The 18,866-nt window shown below is 47.9% G+C and overlaps 1 pseudogene; it reads right to left on the bottom strand.

Annotated features, from left to right (window-relative positions):
- Positions 1–11,735: 11,735 nt before the first annotated feature.
- Positions 11,736–12,766, bottom strand: LOC142452530 (iron-sulfur cluster assembly enzyme ISCU pseudogene; annotated as a pseudogene).
- Positions 12,767–18,866: the final 6,100 nt, after the last annotated feature.

Raw genomic sequence — 18,866 nt, 5'->3', positions numbered from 1 at the left:
CTTGTAACAAGTCCCGAGTGAACATCTGCATCCTGATGATTGCTTTCCCGCATTGCAGTAAACCGTATCATGGTGCGCATGGTCTGTGAGCTCTGTGTGGCCTGCGGTGAACACAGATCCTAAAGGAAAAGTAGAGAGTGGGCGTGAGACTGAGCACATTGCTCGGTCACCAGCTGTCTTGTGAGGTGCCCCTCAGTGCACTGGAACCTCTAATGTTCTAGGCAGCAAGCTCATTAACTGCTTGCACCCCCTTTTTTATGGTTTGATGTTGCCACCGAGTAGATTCCAAATTGTAGCGCCCACATATGACGTCACAGTCCTCTAGGGCTGGAAGCCTATAATCTTGACTGAAGCAGATCACGGCTGAGCCTTAGGGTGGGTACCATCTGTCAGCTTGCCCATTAGCAGCCAAGGGCATGTAATGGATGTGCCACCAGGCATCCTTTTGTCCCACCCAAGAGCTCAGAATGGGCAAAGTGGTAAAGAAATACAGAATAACACCCATGAACACGGCCTGTGCCAGGTCAGTCCCTTACAGCAACATACGATTATTTCCCGATTGCCCCTCCACCCCCATCATTTAATGTATAATAGCAAACCTAAACGAACAGCACAGAAGATAGACAACATTCAAAACACAACCGAGGACAACTTAGAGAAGGATAGTGAATGGATGGAATCTGCTGCATGATAAAATGCTATAAACACCACGTAGTTGCCACCAATTTACTTTTTGAAAAAGTCAAATGCTGGCACTATCCAGAAAAATGGAACAGGTTTACTGATCATTGGTATCAGGCTGACCTGCTGACAGGTGCTCCCTGAAACATTTTGACTCCCATAAACGCTCCATTCTACTAGAAATGCACACGCACATGAACATGGCAACCCTGCCAATGCTGCTTTCTGTCCCCTGTTTCCATTTGCAATCATCGGCTTTGACCCCCTGGGGGGAAACCAAAACCTAACGTTCAGAACGACAATAACAGGAAGAAGAGAATCATTGTTTTTGTTGTTGTTTTTTTAAGAATGAAATGTGGATTGAATGATAGTGGATTCTTAAGCACGTTCTCCACGTCCGCAGTGGTGTGCTAGCTGGGAGCCTTTGGGAATAATTGATACACACCTCGGTGGGGATAGCACATAGCCTGGGGTTTTCAGAATGCCAACCAGGTAGGCCCCCCTTGCCTTCTGCGAAGTTCCCATGTTAGGTGGCAGGGTAGGGACAAGGGGTGTCCCTCTCTGTTGCTGTGGAGAACCAGGCAAGCCTCAGGCAGCCATAAATACTGGGCAACCCGAGCCAGGTGGGCAGTACACCTGGGTGGCCCAAACTGGGCCCAGGTGGGTTTAATTCAGCCAACCGGGTCAACCAATACCTTCGACCACGCCTCCCAGGCATGGGCCTCAACTACCTGGATCTCAGGATTGTCTCCCCTCTTTTTCTTCCTTGACCTTCTGCTCGGCCTTGCCTCAGTCTACCTCACGTGGGTGTGCAGTCCCACGGAGGTGGCCCCTGTTCAGTGACTGTAGAACCTGAAACTTCTGTTATAAAAACCCACCTGGATCACAAACCAGACTTCAGCATGAATTCTTCCTCCTGGGAAGCCAAGAAACAAGGTATTTCCCACTCGAGAAACCTAATACCCACAGTCCACTCTGGAAGCACAGATCTATTTGAAGTCCTGGGCAGTTTCTCGCACCAGATGCTGCCTCACTCCACCCCCACCCTACCCCCACCCTACCCCCGCCCCTCACCGCCCCCCCCATCCTGCAGCTGGAGCTCCGAGAGAGGAGGCCCTGGCCAGCTGCAGAGGCTGCAATCACAAGGCCTCCAAGCCAAGACAGCCTAAATTCACTGCCATCAAGTCAATGCCGGCTCTTGGCGAGAGCCTGTGGGTTTCTGAGAGTGTAACTGTTTACAAAGCCCAGTCTTTCTCCCGTGGTGGTTTCAAACTGATGACCATGCAGATCACAGCCCAAGCACGTAACCACTATACCACCAGGGCTCTTGAGACTACTAAGGCCTAGAGAGATGGTCAATAATTTGTGTCCCTTTCTACGTTTCTACAAGGAGATGGGTTCCCCAGCATGCGGTGACTTCTATTTATTGGATGTGTTTTATCCTAGATTAGGATGGAACTGCTTGTTCTACTCTGGAGAACTGCTCAGGCAATTTGAAGTTGAGGCTCTCTGTCCTCTTATGTTGGGGGGTGGGGGGGCGCGGCACAGAGCATCTTCCTGACCCTCAGTGAGGCTCTTGAGCCTAAGGGTAGCCCTATTCCTCAGGATTCGCCAGGCTTCACCCTTCAGCACCCCCCCCCACACACACACACACACCCAGTGGCTGCCTGCGAGCGCTGCCCTTTCTGCGTCCAGACCGGGTCACATAACACAAGTCATGAAACTCTCGGTGATGGTGAGCCTCCTGCCTCCTTCCTAGTAATTCAATTTCTTCTCAGCTATTGGAGCACAAGACCCTCTTCACCTCGGAATAATTCAAATGCCAAGACAGAGCGGCGTACAGAAAGTGGGACTATCCACAGTGATTATTCTTCTTCTGTTGTCGTGGAAGTAACCCCAAAGGCAGCCCAAAAGACTGGGAATGCCAAGTGAGCCTCCCTCCCACCCTCAAGCACCATCCCAGTCTTCCGAAGGTACAACCCTCAGCATTTTTATTTCTGGAAATTTCTGTGCATATACGTATACACCTAGAGTTGCTTTTTTCCCCTCCCTTTTAGATACCAATGGCTGCATATGTTATGCAATAGATTGAATCATGTCCCTGTAGTAGAACTTAAACCTTAAAGCAATTGATCTGCAGAAAACTGCAGCCTGGAGTTCCAAGTGCATGTTGAGTCTTGAGATGAATTCAGATTCCATTCGGGTTCTTTCTGACCATGAAACCTGCAACATGACCCTGACTCATCCAGGAAGAGTGTGTCTTTATGTCATTTGCAACTCCAGGGTCAGCCCAGGGAAGGGCGGCTTTGCCCTCAGCCTTACACAGAAAACCTGGGAACTTGCCTGGTTGTGTCTTTAATGATTTACTAAAAGTAGCCATACATGAATCTAGTTTGAGTTAGAAGTTGGGGTCTTGGTGATTATAAGAGTTTTAGGTCTAAAAGAGGCCCCAATCTCAAATATAACTTAAGGAAAACATCTATTACGTCTTCAAATGGGCAAAGGCACAGACAGATCATCTGGATGAAGGAGGCCATTAGCACAAGGTCAAAATTGCGTCTGGGGATGCACAGTCAGGACGCGAGTTAAATAAGGCATGGAATAAAGGGGACCCACTAGCTCCTGATTGGTGGCAGATCGATATAGCACAGTTACAGGTGGGACTACAGAAGTGGGAACAGGGCCAAGATCGGGACACGCACTGTCGTGGGAGTCAGCTGGTTCACACCCATTCGGCCGAATCTAATTTGTGTTGAGTTCGGTGAAATGGGTTAAAATGGTACTCCTAACCGGGGTCTCTCTAAGGTGGGCTCCTGAGCAGCCTCCAGTGTAGAAGTCACAAATCTGCCCAAGAGCATGAGCTAAGTGCCTGGAGAAATGTTCATTCTGCCTGTAGTATACAAAATTAGAACCATGTTTGGAATATTTATTCATTTCAGAAAACTCATACTTTTTTGATGAACTGCTACATATTTATTAAGTTGCATTTGTTGCTTCAGCGAGCAAACAGAAGGTAAAGAGAAAAAGGACCCAACAGTCAAAGGCTGACAGGCCGTCATTCATTTCAGCTTTGCGTTATGCCCCCAATTCCCACAAGATAGGATGTGTGAATTATGCAATTTCTGAAAGTGGTCAAAGAGCTAAAAATTTTGTCAGCACAGTTGGTGTAAGTTCAGGAGAAGTGGAAAGGGGTTGTTCTTTTTTTTTTGGAAAAGGGTTTTTCAAAGATGAACATAATATGTTCAGAGAACCGGAGTCACCTGTTTCTAATATATCAGTCTAATCAGCCTACCTCTACGGGAAGGGACCCTACCTCTACAGTGAGAAGGTGACTAGGGATAAGTCACACAGTGGATGATGCTCCGATAAAAGCCAAGACTATTGCAAGTGAGGACACCTATCAAGAAGGGAGACAACAGTGTAGGACACAAAATAACAATAACTATATAAATGATCAAGGATTCATGAGGGTGGGGTAGGAGAAGGAGGGGAAAAAAGAGGAGCTGATACCAAGGGCTCAAGTAGAAAAAAAGTGTTTGGGAAATGTTGATGGCAACAGATACATGTGTGCTTAATACAATTGAATGATGGATTGTTATAAGATTTGTAAGATCCCCCCAATAAAATGATTGATGAAAAGAAGCAATATGGAAATATGTTAAATCAGTTTTATTGTTTTGTCAGGTATTCTTTAATATTTTTCATTAATATTTTAAAACTTATAATCTAGTTTTTAAAATATCTAAAAAGCTAAAACAAATCTAGTTTTGTGTACCTTTTTATTGTTCTTATTTCAATATTAACTCTATGAAATAATAAACTACCTTTCAGTAGATCATGTTTTTATACTTACAATGGTCGTTAGGGCAGCGCACCCATTGTTAAATGATATGAATCCCACGCCTGGACGCATACATTATGTTAGGAGAGCTTACAAGAATGGTCCAGGGCCTTCCAACCAGGACAGTCAGGCCATGACTTGTGACCATGCGCCCCCACACTGTCTCCAGTACTGTGACCTCCATCAAGGACACATCTAGGCAAGCCTCTGTGAGGCAAAGGTGGAGAGATTGGCCCTCCCTAGAATGGCTGGAGGAGCCCTAGTGATGTAGTGGTTACGAATTGGCCTGCAGATGAGTTGGGCTGGAATCTGCGTGGTCGGCAGTTCGAAACCACCAGCAGCCACATGGGGAAAAGACTGGGCTTTCTACCCCCATCAACAGTTACAGTCTCAGAACCTACAGGGGGTCATTTTGTGTCAACATTGACTCGTTGGCAGTGGATTTTTTTTGAGTTGGGGTCTGACTGGAGAGGGGTGGAGGTAATCTGCTTTCCAAATGCACTCTGCCTGAGGCCAGTATTATTTACATTCTTGGCTGATGATCAGAAGCAATTGGATGGAAGTTTCTTTTCGTTCTTTTCGGTACTCACTCCTGCAAACCGGGGTGCTCCGAATTTAAGTTCTGATACGCAGTTCAGGGCCACATAGTCCTGAGCTATACTCGAACCACCGCGTAGCCAGGAGGTCAAAGGCCCAGAATCAAGTCTGTGAACTTTTAAAATCCAAAACTGTGGATGTGTCCCAAGAATGTTCCTTTCTCCACTTCTGCAGTCCTCCCTTGGACAGTAGTGGATTGATCTACCACCAGTCATGATCTGGTGGTGGGTGTCTTTGCCCCCAAGTCCTAGTAGACAAGGCACCCCGGGGCTGTGAAGATCAACTCCGTTTGGCCCCTGAAAGACGAGGTGTTCTACTCCCCTGAAGAGTTACACAGGAAACTCACAGGGTCAGCTCTAGCCCGGTCCTACAGGGCCGCCAGGAATCCAAATGCACTTGATGGGGGTGAGTCTTTGGTTTACTATGAACACGCTCGTCCATGTCAATTGTCTTTACCTATTTCAGGCCTAATAAAAGGGTCGTTATAGAATATGTGTGAGTTTCTGTTTTGCTTTGTTTTACCTCGGAAATAAATGTTGGAATCCTCACTGCTATGACCCGTGGCTGTGACCGGTCGCATGGGAAGAGTGAGCTTTTGTTATGGGAGTGAGGACATAACCAGGAAAGGGTGTGCTCTAAGCCTACTGCTTTTTGAGATCTAAAATCGCAGATCAGTTGAGTGAGGCCGCACTAAGGGAAGATGCATGTCTAGTGTAGCTGGCCGAGGAAGCACGGGCTGCTGGGCTCCAGAAACGGGGAAGCTCTCCCCCCAAAGGCATCACACAGCGAGACACTTTCGTTGGGGCTTCCAGCTTTCTAAACTGCAATGAAATAATTTATTCTTTTTTTTTTTTTTAAAAACATGTCTATGAGAGCAGAATTAGGAAACGCATATTATATTTGCTCTTTGGATTTCTATTTGATTTTTCTATGGACAGAATGTCTCAAAGACTTTCCATGTGAGGACAGTCAGATCTAGCTTACTGATTTTAGAAGGACATAACGCGGCCTTATCACAATTCATTTGACTAGGTTTCCGTCGATGGCTAGATTGCCTACAGAATTTTGCTATTACAATGATGCTGTATTTAACTGTAAGTAGTTGTTGGAACAGAATAGGGGAATGCAGCATGATTTAAAATCAGGAAAGGCGTACATGAGGGTTGTGTCCTGTCACCATACTCATTCACACCGTATGCTCAGCAAATATCCCGAGAAGCTGGCCTCTATAAGCAGAGCACTAGAACTGGAGGCAGGCTTATTAACACTCTGTGAGATGCAGATGACACAACCTTACTTGCCGAAAACGAGGAAGACTTGAAGCACCTGCTGATGAAGAGCAGGGGCTGCTGCCTTCAATGTGGATTACAGGTCAATGTGGAGACAACCCAAACCTTCACCATTCACCAGGAGACAGTGCCGAGGTCAAGGGAGCAAAGGTCGAAGTTGTCAAGGATTTGATTTTGCTTCGATGCAAAACCAATGCTCCTGGAAGCAGCAGTCAAGCAATCAAAGGATGTACCCTACATACTCGAATATAAGCCGACCCAGTATAAGTCGAGGTACCTGATTATTACCTGGAAAACCAGAAAACTCGAGTATAAGCCTAGGGTGGGAAACGCAGGATATGAATGAACACAGAGACCAGAGGGGAGAGACGGAGCGCAGCCACAGACACATCCTTACCAGTTCAGCTGCCGGCGTAAGTGAATCACTACGGGTGCTTCTGCGAATTGGAGCCGTCCATGTCGTAAGACAACTCTGATTGGTTAGATGTGAGTAAACAAACATTCAAAACCCGGAACCAATCACCCACAAGATAACGGGTACTCATCCCGTTACCTTGGGAAGGGGGCAGTGAGATGTTACACCTCGCTGGGGTACCACTGATCTGTGTATAAGCCGAATTCCAGTTTTTCAGCACATTTTTTTGTGCTGAAAAACTCAGCTTATACACGAGTATATATGGTATTTCTTCTTTTAAAAAATATTTTATTAGGGGATCATACAACTTTTATCACAATCCATACATAGATCAATTGTGTAAAGCACATTTGTACATTCATTGCCCTCGTCATTCTCAAAACATTTGCTCTCCGCTTAAGTCCCTGGCATCAGCTCCTCATTTTTGCCCCTCCCTTCCCAAAGGAAGTACTTCACTGGGCAAATCTGCCACCCAAGACTGCCTTAAAATGTTCACGAGTTCCAGGATGTTACTTTGAGGACTCAGGTGGGCCTGACCCAAGACACGGTATTTGTAACCACCTCACAGGGACACAAAAGTTGAACAATGAATAAAAAAGACTTCATTTGAATTATGGAGTTTGTGAAGGCGATTGAAAGTACCATGGACGGCTACCAGAATAAACGGCCTGAATGATCTTTAGAGGCAAGGATGGCGAGACTTTGTCTCATGTACTTTGGACATAGGATCAGGAGCGACCAGTCCCTGGAGAAAGCTGTCGTGCTCGGTAAAGTGTAGGGGCAGCGAAAAGAGGAAAGCATTCTACAAGATGGGTTATCATGGTGACTATACCAAGAGGCCCAAATGTGAGGATGGCCCGGGGCCAGACAGGGTGTCATTCTGCTGGGCATAGGGTCACTGTGAGTTGGAACCGGTTCACCAGCACCAGCAACATCAACAAGTTGTTGTGCATATTTCCAGACACTCCCTGGATTTCTACAGCGTACATTACCGCAACTTTTTTATACAATTATTTACCATTGAGTCGACTCTGATCTATGTGTCAGCAGACCTGGGTCCCGTAGGGTTTTCAGTGACTGATTTTTCAGAACGGACCTTTGAGGTGATTCTGAAGTAGACTTGAACCTCAAATGTGGTGGTGAGCAGCTGAGCTCCTGACCCATTTGTACTGCCCAGGGGGCTCAATTTTAGATGAATAGATGATACCAAATTACCCACCAAACCACAGTGTTTCAACAGAGACTGAACAAAGAGCTTAGATGCGATACTCATGTCATCCAAGATAACAAAGATCTATTTTATGTGAAAAAACTTCTTTATGACATTAGAACATAAGAATATAATCCATAAATGAAAATAAGTTCCTTTATGACAAGAAGATTAAAAACTTTTGCCCTAATCACTCTCAAAGCATTTGCTCTCCACTTAAGCCCTCTGCATCAGGTCCTCTTTTTTAATGTACGGATGTTCTTTATACAATTGATGTATGTATATGTGTGGATTGTGATAAGAGTTGTATGAGCCCCTAATAAAATGTAAAAAAGAAAAGAAAAAAAAAAGAAAATGATTAGGGCAAAGAATGTACAGATGTGTTTTATACAATTGATGTATGTATATGCATGGATTGTGATAAGAGTTGTATGAGCCACTAATAAAATGTTTTTTAAAAAAGATTAAAAACTTCTGAACCACAGCAGGTGTGTTAGCCCAGGTTGACTAGAGCAACAAATCCAGAGACACTCGTATATGTGTGTAAGAGAGAACTTTATATCAACAAGTAATTATGTATCAATAAAACATCCCAGCCCAGTCCAGATCAAGTCCATGAGTCCAATATTAGCCCATATGTCCAATACCAATCTATAAACCTTTTCTCTTCAGACTCACACAACACATGCAATGAATGCAGGACGATCACAGGTCAGTAGGTGGCAAGTCTTGTGGATCCAGTGGTGGTGGAAGCATCTCAGCACTGGCAGGGGTCTCCATGTGGTTCCTTCAGCCCCAACACTCTGGCTTCCATTAGCATAACTCCATCTGGCTTATCTACAGGAATGTAGAACAGAGAGAGTGTGTGTTCCACCTCCAGGGAGGAAGACAGGAATTCCCAGAATCCTCAGGAAAAAGCCATGCCCCCACAGAGGCATTATTGGCGATGACCTGATTGACAGGCCAGACTCTATCCCTTCACTCAAGTTGGCAGCAGATTATGTAACTGCCGCAGCAGGCATCATGAAAACAAATTACAAAGACAAGCCACAAGCTGGGCGAGGATATTTATTTGCAAAGCATTCAGTGGAGCTAGTATCAGTACCAATCAACACACAGCTTTAGCAAATAGACATCCTCTCCTCCTAATGGGCAAGCTATCCGGAGAAGTGGAAACTGGGCTGACCAATGAACATATGAAATAACACTCAGCTTCACAAACAACCAGGAAAATATCGATAATAACGAGAGAGCATTTCACATCTCTCAGATTAGCAAACGAACCAAAATGAGTCTCTGGTTGTACGCAGAGAACTGAGCCACTGGACGCTCTCATAACGTCTCAGCTGGTGTATAAAATGGCACAACCATTCAGAGAGCAAGTTCGTAATAGCTGACTAAATGGAAGGACACTTTGAGGGCGCAAATGGCCAAGGGCTGACTGCCAGCTGCAAGGTGGGCGCTCTCAAGCCACCCAAGGAGCCTTGGAAGGTAAGTCTGGTGACTTATTTCTGAAAGGGCATAGCCTGGAGCGCAGTTCCACTCTGCCCCCCGGGGTCACCTTAGGTCAGAGTTGGCTTGAAGGCAACTCATACATTTCGTACAATTGAAGATATGCCCGTTGTGGGCAGGGAATGCCAACATAATGTGGCAAAGGGAGCCACATACCAGGACCAAAAAAATGGAACTAGCCCAAATGGCCATCAGCAGGAGAATGACAAACATGCTGTTCTCTGGTCACGTTGCGATGACCAAAAGCAGTAAAATGGAAAAGACTAGAACCTCAGATCAGAAGGCTGTGGACAAACAGCAGATTGCAGAATCAAGGCAAGGTGCTTAGGTGGACTTTTTAAAACAATACTAGATCTTGGTTATAAAATGTACCTATATAATTCACAAATAAAACCCTGAGAAGATTCTGACCAATCTGGACCATGGTTTCCCCGAGGGGAGGCTGCGAGGTGGTACGAGGAGAGAGTTGAAAAGGTGGCTTCACTTTTTTTTTTCTGTGATATTTTATTCCTTGAAAACCAAGGAACTATTTGGCCACCTTGCAGCGAAATGTTGAAAACAACCCATTGCCATCGTCAAGTTGATGCTGACTCAGAGCGGCCCTATAGGGCTTCCGAGACTATAACTCCTTATGGGAATGGAAAGTCATGTCTTCCTCCTGTGGTGATGAAATGTCCGGGCTTGTTCAATCTGGCTGGTGGGTGCCTGTGGGCTTGCGGTATTATTTTTGGCACTATTGGGTAAGCTATTTCCTAATGCAGACGGCTTGATTGATCTCAAGACCATACAAAAGGTCAACATGACAGACGCCCACAGTTTAGACCCCACCTTCCACTGTCTCAGGCCTCCTCCTCAAGAATTTTATGTTTTTTTAAATTCCTAACTTTTTGGAAAGGCCTTAAGCACTTTCAGGTACACCCATGTGTCAATGAATAACTCATAAATGAGGGTGTGAGACTCAAAAGGCAAGTGTCACATAGCCAGCCCTATGCCAGCTGGTCTCTCTGCCTGGGGCCAAAGGAGAGTTGGGCATTAGTAGGAGGGAATGGAATAGACAGCTAGTCATCTCCATGGACTTTTGTCTGTGCCATGAAACCAGAAGAACTGGATGATGCCTACTACCATCACTGAACCTTTGATCAAGGATTGTATAGAAGAATCCTGATCATAAGGGGGATGTGTGGAACAAAACCTTCCAATTTCATGGAATCTAGCCTTTTGGGGAGCCATAGAGTCTGGATGAATCCCCAGAATGATTTCCATGAGATAATTTAAATCTTGAACTAGATATAACCCCGAAGTCATCCTTAAACCAAACAATGTTGTTGCAAACTGTCTTATCTATTCCAACTCACAATGCTCTTTACAAGGGGCTTTACAGAGTTCCTAGGAAATTCCACTAACACCGTTAATCCCCCTTACCTGGGACAGAGCAGACCTCCCCCCACAGGGCTTCCTAGCCTGTAATGTCACCCGGAAGCAGATTGCCCAGTCTTTTCTCCTGAGAAGTGGCCGATGAGTTTGAACCCACAGACTTTTCATTAATCCGCTGAGCGAGCACTTAACCATTGCACCACCAGCTTCATCAGAACAGCGGTTCTCAACCTGTGGGTCGCAACCCCTTTGGGGGTCAAACGACCGTTTCACAGAGATCGCTTGATTCATAAGAGTAGCAAAATGACTGATGAAGTAGCAATGAAATCAATTGGATGGTTGGGGGTCACCACCGCATGAGGAACTGTATGAAAGGGTTGTGGCCTGAGGAGGGTGGAGAACCCCTATTTAGAATGTCTGCTTTGAGCATTGCCCGCTTTCAAAGAACCCCCAATAAGGGATGAAACTGACAATAGTCACTGACAAGTTGGTTTCCCCCCATTGTTCCCGCCTTTATTGCAGCAGGAGGAAGCAGCAGCTCTGCTTCTGTACAATCGTCAGCTTCATCCAATCATCAGAATCACGACATTCTCCTGGTCACCTTCCCAAAACAGACTGGTCCAAGTGGACCTTGTATGCACGCGCACCGCGGTGTACACTCCACGCCAAGCACACGTTGAGCTCAGTTCAGGCGATGGAAGGGGCGGAGAGAAACCAGGGATTCGGGAATATTAAAGGTGTCCTTCACTCGACCTTGCGCCCCGTGAGCAGACTCTGAATGCAGCGGGATGGACGGGGCAGCCGCGGGGCTGGGCGTCACTTCTCCGCCTGGCCTTGCCTGGGCGCTTCTTCCAGCCTGTAGTCCGCCAGGGCGGCCTCGATGGCGTCCTCGGCCAGCGTGGAGCAGTGCAGCTTCGCGGGCGCAGACACAGCTCCTGGGCGATGTCGGTGTTTTTGATGGTCAAGGCCCCTTCGGACCGTTTTCCCCTTCACCCCCTCGGTGGCCAGCGAGCCGGAGGCGATTGCGGACCCGCAGCTGAACGTCTTAAACCTGGCGTCCAGGATCTTTCCCTTCTGTGCACCTGGATCTGCAGCTTCAGGACATCCCCACAGGCCGGAGCGCCCACCAACCCAGTGCCTACATTTTTAGATGTCTTATCCAAGGACCCCACGTTTCTGGGGTTCTCAGAGTGATCAACATCCTGTGTTGGAACCGAGCTAGGGCCGGCAGATCCCGGGCAGGCAGGCGACCTCTCCGGCCCAGAGCAGGTCGCCCGCTCTTACGGGTACACACCTGCGTCCACTGACCAGTTTTGATAGGAACCTTAGTAGGGCAGTGAGTTTATGTGAATAGGGACGGGGTCATTCATAAATGGAAAGAGAGTTTGAAGAATGCCATCAATGTCACTGAATGACATGTCAAGATGGCTGAACCCGTGTGTGCTTTGCCGTGAATATTTTCAATACCCCCCCAGAAGGGGCACGTACTGTGTTTGAGGGCTATTCAATTCACTAGGAGACACCCAATCCTCCCACCCCCCAGGAAGGCGAGGAAAAAGAAGAATATTCTATATCTTGGCTTGTAGCAAAAGAGTTGATCATGGTGGGGAGCAGAGAGGCGCTGATGTCACAGAGCTCAAAGAGAATGCTTTGAAACTGTGGTAGCAATTGTACAATACAGCTTGTAAAAGGATTTTTTTGGGGAAAGGGTTAATCAACAATTTATAAGCAATGTGCAAAAATTATTTTCTGAGATACATAAGCTTAAGCATTTTACCTATAATGACCAAGCATCTGTAAATATATGTGGATATATGTGGATCTGGTACCTTAGGCCACTGGGCCATGCCTCCACACATCCACGACCTCTTAAAATATTTCTTCTGAACAAAAAACAATGACAAAAAAAAAATGAAAAGGCTGTAAATAGTTCAAGGTCTGTTTGTTGACATTTAAGAGTGTTTTCCGGTTGAGTCTGATGGGGTGCCACGCCCTGGGTCCAAAGTCTATTTTAGGTATTCCCCCGGGACTTCCTTGCTCTGCTCCCCTTACTGTTCTGTTGCACGCCCTTAGTGTTTTGCCTTGGTGTAGTAGGGTCAGATCAGGCGCATTTCCCACACTGCGTCTCCAGTGTTGTCCCCCGTAGGGCTATGGGTCAGTAAGGGATGTCGTGTCTCACAGTGGGGCTGGCCATATGGTCCTCTCTGTGCATTGGCTGCTCTGAGCAGGGATATCATCCTCCAGGCTTGGTGGGCCAGGATGTGCTCCACTCTGTCTTCCTCCCTCTTCATTTGCTCCTGTGTGCTCTGATCAGACACGTCCCTCTCCCTGAGCTGTTATTGGGTTTTTGTTCTTGTTATCTTTTGTTGCTTTGTTTTGCTCTGTCTTGTTTTTGTGCATATTATTATCTCTGCAGGTCTATCTAGATAAGATAGGCTGGATAAACAATCTTCTGGAGGAGAAAACAATGGGACCAATGGTTCGGGGGACATGCGAGAGGGGGAAGGTGGGGGAAAGGAATTGGTTTAACAAACCCAGGGACAAGGGAAAAACAAGTGATCCAAAATCGGTGGTGAGGAGGGTCTAAGAGGCCTAGTAGGGCGTGATCAAGGGTAATGTAACCAAGAGGAATTACTGAAACCCAAATGAAGGCTGAACATGATAATGGGACAAGAGGAAAGTAAAAGGAAATAGAGGAAAGAACTAGGAGGCAAAGGGCATTTATAGAGGTCTAAATAAAGGCATGTATATATGTAAATATATTTATATATGATGATGGGGAAATAGATCTATGTGCATGAATTTTCGGTTTAGTATTAAGGTAGCAGATGGACATTGGACCTCCACTTAAGTACTCCCTCAATGCAAAAACATTTTGTTCTACTAATATGGCATTCCATGATGCTCACCTTCCTGACATGATCGCTGAAGACAAAGTGAGTGCATAAGCAAATGTGGTAAAGAAAGCTGATGGTGCCCAGCTATCAAAAGCTATAGTGTCTGGGGTTTTAAAGGCTTGAAGGTAAACAAGCGGTCATCTAGCTCAGAAGCAACTAAGCCCACAAAAAAGAAGCACACCAAGCTGTGTGATCACGAGGTGTTGAAGGGATGAGGTAGCAGGCATCAAAGAACAAAAAATTATATCATTGTGAATGAAGGGGAGTGTGGAGTGGAAACCCAAAGCCCATCTGTACACAACTGGACATCCCCTTACAGAAAGGTCGTGGGGAGGAGATGAGCCAGTCAGGGTACAGTGTAGCAACGATCAAACATACAACTTTCCTCTAGTTCTTAAATGCCCCTCCCATAAACTATCATGATCCCAACTCTACCTTACAAATCCAGCTCAACCAGAGGATGTACACTGGTACAGATAGGAACTGGAAACACAGGGGATCCAGGACAGATGATCCCTTCAGGACCAGTGGTGAGAGTGGTGCTACCAGGAGGGTGGAGGGATGGTGGGGTAGAAAGGGGGAACCGATTACAAGGATCTATATATAACCTCTTCCCTAGGGGATGGACAACAGAAAAGTGGATAAAGGGAGATGTCAGGCAATGTAAGATATGAGAAAATAATCATTTATAAATTATCAAGGGTTCATGAGGGAGGAGTGAGCAGGGAGGGAGGGTGAAATGAGAAGCTGATACCAAGGACTTAAGTAGAAAGCAAATGTTTTGAGAATGATGAGGGCAACAAATGTACAAATGTGCCTGACACAATGGATGGATATATGGATTGTGATAAGAGTTGTACGAACCCCCAATAAAATTATTTTTTAAAAATTCTTCTGTTTTTCCTAGAAATAAAGGATGCGTTTTATTTTCGCTCTTCTCAAGATCAAGTCTACATTGTCCTAGAAAGCTTCCACAGCCCTTGCATTCGTCTGGTTTGGAGTTTGGTCCGCATGAGCCATGAGAGTTTCAGCAGCAAATATCACACAGCGTGGCTTACACAACGAAGACATCAGACTCTGACAGAATAGGAAGGGTAGAGACAGGTGGTGCCACTGAACAGCTACCAGGTGGAGCAAACAGTCGGCATGTTTGGAAGAAAGACTTGGAACTATGTTAGGCCAGGATGACTAGAGAAACAATCCATTGACACTCATATATGTCCAAGAAAGAGTTTTATATCAAAAAATAATTATATATCAAGAAAACACCCAGCCCGGTCCAACTCAAGTCCACAAGTCTGCTACTAGTCCATAAGTCTCTCTTCAGACTCATGAAGTCAGATACAGTGATGCAGAACACAGGAAGATCACAGGCCGGTGGGTGCAAGGTCCTGTAGAATCAATGGTGGTGGACACATCTCCAGGGCTCTGGCAGCAACGCAGGTCCACCAGCAGGAAGGTGAAGGCAGAGAGAGAGAGGACCCTCCTTATGAGAAGGCCACACCCACAAGGCGGCACCATCAGGCTGTGACCTGATTGACAGGTTGAATACCACCCCATACACTTTGATCTCTTCAAGTGGACATAAAATTATGTAACTACCACAGCCACCTACTTCTAAAAACTCAGCCATTGAAAACTGCTGTGCAGTTTGTTCTGCTCTCATGCACACTGGAGTGGACTCAATGGCACTTGGAGGGTCCTGGCTTATTTGCATGGGACCTTGCTGCTCCTGTGGCAGTCTTCCTGTCCCTTAGAAACTGCTTAAGTGGGTGGCAAGAACCCCATAGAAATGAGGATATGTCTATTCATCGAAAACTAAGACCTACTCAGTAGCCAGGCCTAAGAAGGCAGTGATCCCAGGCTGTGTCTGGAGAAAGTGCTGGCTTTGAGGATCGCCTTTGGGAGCTCTTTCCAGCCTCTGGGCGGGGGGGGGGGGGGGGGGGAGGGGGGTAGGTGGCCTCCCTCCTTATTTCATTGGGAGCATTGAAATAACCTGAAAGGAGACTACCTGTGTCTGGTTGACTTCTTTGTGGCATGTCCCTCGTCCACCTCCATTCACTTAGCCTTTGCAACTGCCTCCATGTCAGGGGTCCCTCTCCCCTCTCTGGAGCCCTCCCTGTCCCTCTCATGGGCAGCTCCAGTGTCTTGCTGTCACCTCAGACACATCTTAAAGGAAACTGAGTCCTTCATCTCCACCCACTCGGCCAAAGGCCGCGCTACCCCTCCTCGCCCCCAGGCAGAAAACAAGCTGTGACTCACTCTTCCCATCCAACCTGTCCCCAGTCCTGAGAGTCCTCTGTGGCAACGTCTTCCTGAACTTGCCTTCGTTCAGCTGACGCCCTATCATCCACAAATGGACAAGTACCAGCCTCCACCCTTGTCTTCCCGCTGGTTTCATCCTCTTCCCAAGACTGCTTTCCGGAGAACTCACCAACCCCTTCCCACATAAAGAACAAGCTTTCTTACTCTTTCCACCCGGCCTTGCCAATCCACCGTTGCTCCCGGGCTCCTCTGTTCCAGAATCCTGGACCCCACTGCCCTCTGATAATAATAGACAGACCACACGCCAGGCATTTCACAGCTGTACCTTTAACCTTCAGGCGTTACTGTCTCCTTCAGGCAAGGAAAGCTGGGAGCACACAGGTCACGCTGCCTGTGTACAGTACAGCTGGGACTCAACACCATGTCTGTCTGGCCCAAAGCCTCTGTTCCTGTGAACAGTCTCCTGTCACACCTGTCTCCACCTCGGGAGCTCAGGCTGTTCACCCCGGCTCCACCCAGCTTCTCAAATCCCCTGAGCCATAGCGCCCCCACGAGGCGTAGGCGATAGTTTCAGCTCACATCCTCACCCTCCTCTCTCAACCTTTTCTGCCATGAATCTCAGCCTTGCAAATGCAGTCCTTAGAGGCAGACTGCCTATGGGACGTGCCAGGAATTCTGGTGGTGCAGTGGTAAAGTTAGAACCCACCACGTAAGAAAGAGGTGGCAGTCGACTTCCAGAAAGATTACAGAGAGAGAGAGAGAGAGAGAGAGAGAGAGAGAGAGAGAGAGAGAGAAGGAAAAACCCCAACAACCTCACTGTCATGGACTCCGTTCTGACTCATGGGACAAGGTAGAACTGCCTCTGCAGGTTCCCAGTGTGTAACTCTTTATGGGATAAGACCTCATCTTTCCCCTGCGGAATAGCTGGTGGTTTTGAGTCACTGACTTTTGGCTTAGCCCCCAATGCATAACTCACTTCACCACCAGCGCCCAGGGTCCACAGAAATTAATGGACTTCCTCCCTGTCTTAGAGGGTCTCGATGAGGCAGAATTGACTAGACGGACACGTTTGTCCCGTTTATTTCACACCCACCTATCATGTTCTCTAAGAATCCTGTGAGTGACTGAGTTAGGGGCTGGAGCGTCTCCATCATTGTCATCCCCCAAGACATGGGACACGGGCTGGAAACGGGCTTCCCAGGAAGGGGGCAGCGTCTCTGTTTTCAAAACTATGGGGCTCCACTCTGTCTTCCCCCCTTCTACCTTGCTACCTCCCCATGGCACAGTAGTCATGCACTCACACTCACTGTCTCTTTCGGTCACTCACACATTCAATCAAGAGCTCCCTTTCTCAAGGGACGTAATGAAATACGAAGCAACCCACCCCAGGCAGGAGACTCCTAATCAAGTCCTAGCCAAAAGTCTCCTGGCAGAATTCCCACTAAGGATCAGAGGGGCCACTAGAATTGGTGGGATTCCCTGGGATGGATCCAATTCTTGATATCACGTCCTACCAGGCAGAGGCTTTGGTGGCAATTCTAACTCAGCCTGGTCCTGCTAGGGGCAGTGGCCTATCAGCGCTCCGGGATATCCCTGTGATATCACTAGACGGACAGGCTGTGAGGGGCACTCCACATCCCTGGGGACTATGGCCTAGCACCAGACTGTGCTCCTACGAGGGTTTATGTGGCCAGTAGCCCCCCAGAGCAGAACCCTGGTCTCCATATACCTCCGCAGCCCCTGGCCCCCAAGCCCCTCTCTGCCCTGACTCGAGCCTGAGCTGTCAGTCCTTGGAGAGGAATCCTGCCGTCCCAAAGGGCTCATTCCAGAGTAGACAGCAGAGTACAGCAGGACGCCCTAGGGCCAGGCAGTGTGTCCGTCAGTCGTTAGTAAGGATGAGTTGGGGCTGACTCTATGGTCTCTCACCACAACACCCACTTAGAATGATCTAGATCCGGATTGGTTTCCTCCTGGAGACAAAAGATTTATGGGGCTTGGGGTGAGGACACTGACCACGGGTTAAAAGGTTAGCAAAGGGCCCAGCAGAGATGGTGAGATGAAGGGAGGGGCTCGTGAACCTGACTTCTCTGCTTGTGGCCAACCCGCCTATGAATAAACAAAGGGGCACCTAGATCATATGAGCAAATAAAAATAATTGAGTAACTCATTCCCCAGGGAGCCTCAGAAGGCACCAAGTAAGAGGCTCTGGCGATGTGTGTGGGAAGGAGGGGAGTGCATGTGTGCAGGAAATGCGTGTGCCCCACACACCCCCTTCTTGAACAAGGACCGACCACACGTGGTAGCCCAGCCCCAGGTGGGAATAAGGGGCGGGCTGGGGGGGTGTGAAGCAGTATTTAACTCTTTGGCACCCAGCCGCTGATCACTATCTGCCCAAGTTTTGCAACTTGGTGTGTGGAGGCTGAGGGTGGAGTAATGCCCGCCTCCTCGGGCCTGGTCCTGGGCGGCTGGGTGCGGGAAGGATGAGCGGAGGCCGGATGGAGCGGGCGATGGAGCCAGCCCCGCGATGAAGCCAGGGGCCGCTCACAGGCCCGGGACTCTGCTCGCACATCCGGGGGGGGGCTGGGGCCCCGCGAGCACATCCAGCAGCGCGGCTGAACAGGTCCGGGCGGCGGCTGCCTGCGCCACCGACGGAGCCACAGGGGCCGGGCAGAGGCGGCTACCTTGCGGGTGCCCGGCTGGCACCGGCGCTTGGGCAGCAAGTCCCGACAGTAAGCCCCAGGCCCAAGCCGGGTAGGCTCCTTCCTACCACGAGAGGCCCGAGGCC

The sequence above is a fragment of the Tenrec ecaudatus genome, chromosome 7 (genome assembly GCF_050624435.1).
Source record: "Tenrec ecaudatus isolate mTenEca1 chromosome 7, mTenEca1.hap1, whole genome shotgun sequence".
Lineage (NCBI taxonomy): Eukaryota > Metazoa > Chordata > Mammalia > Afrosoricida > Tenrecidae > Tenrec > Tenrec ecaudatus.
This window is presented reverse-complemented; position numbering and strand designations above follow the sequence as displayed.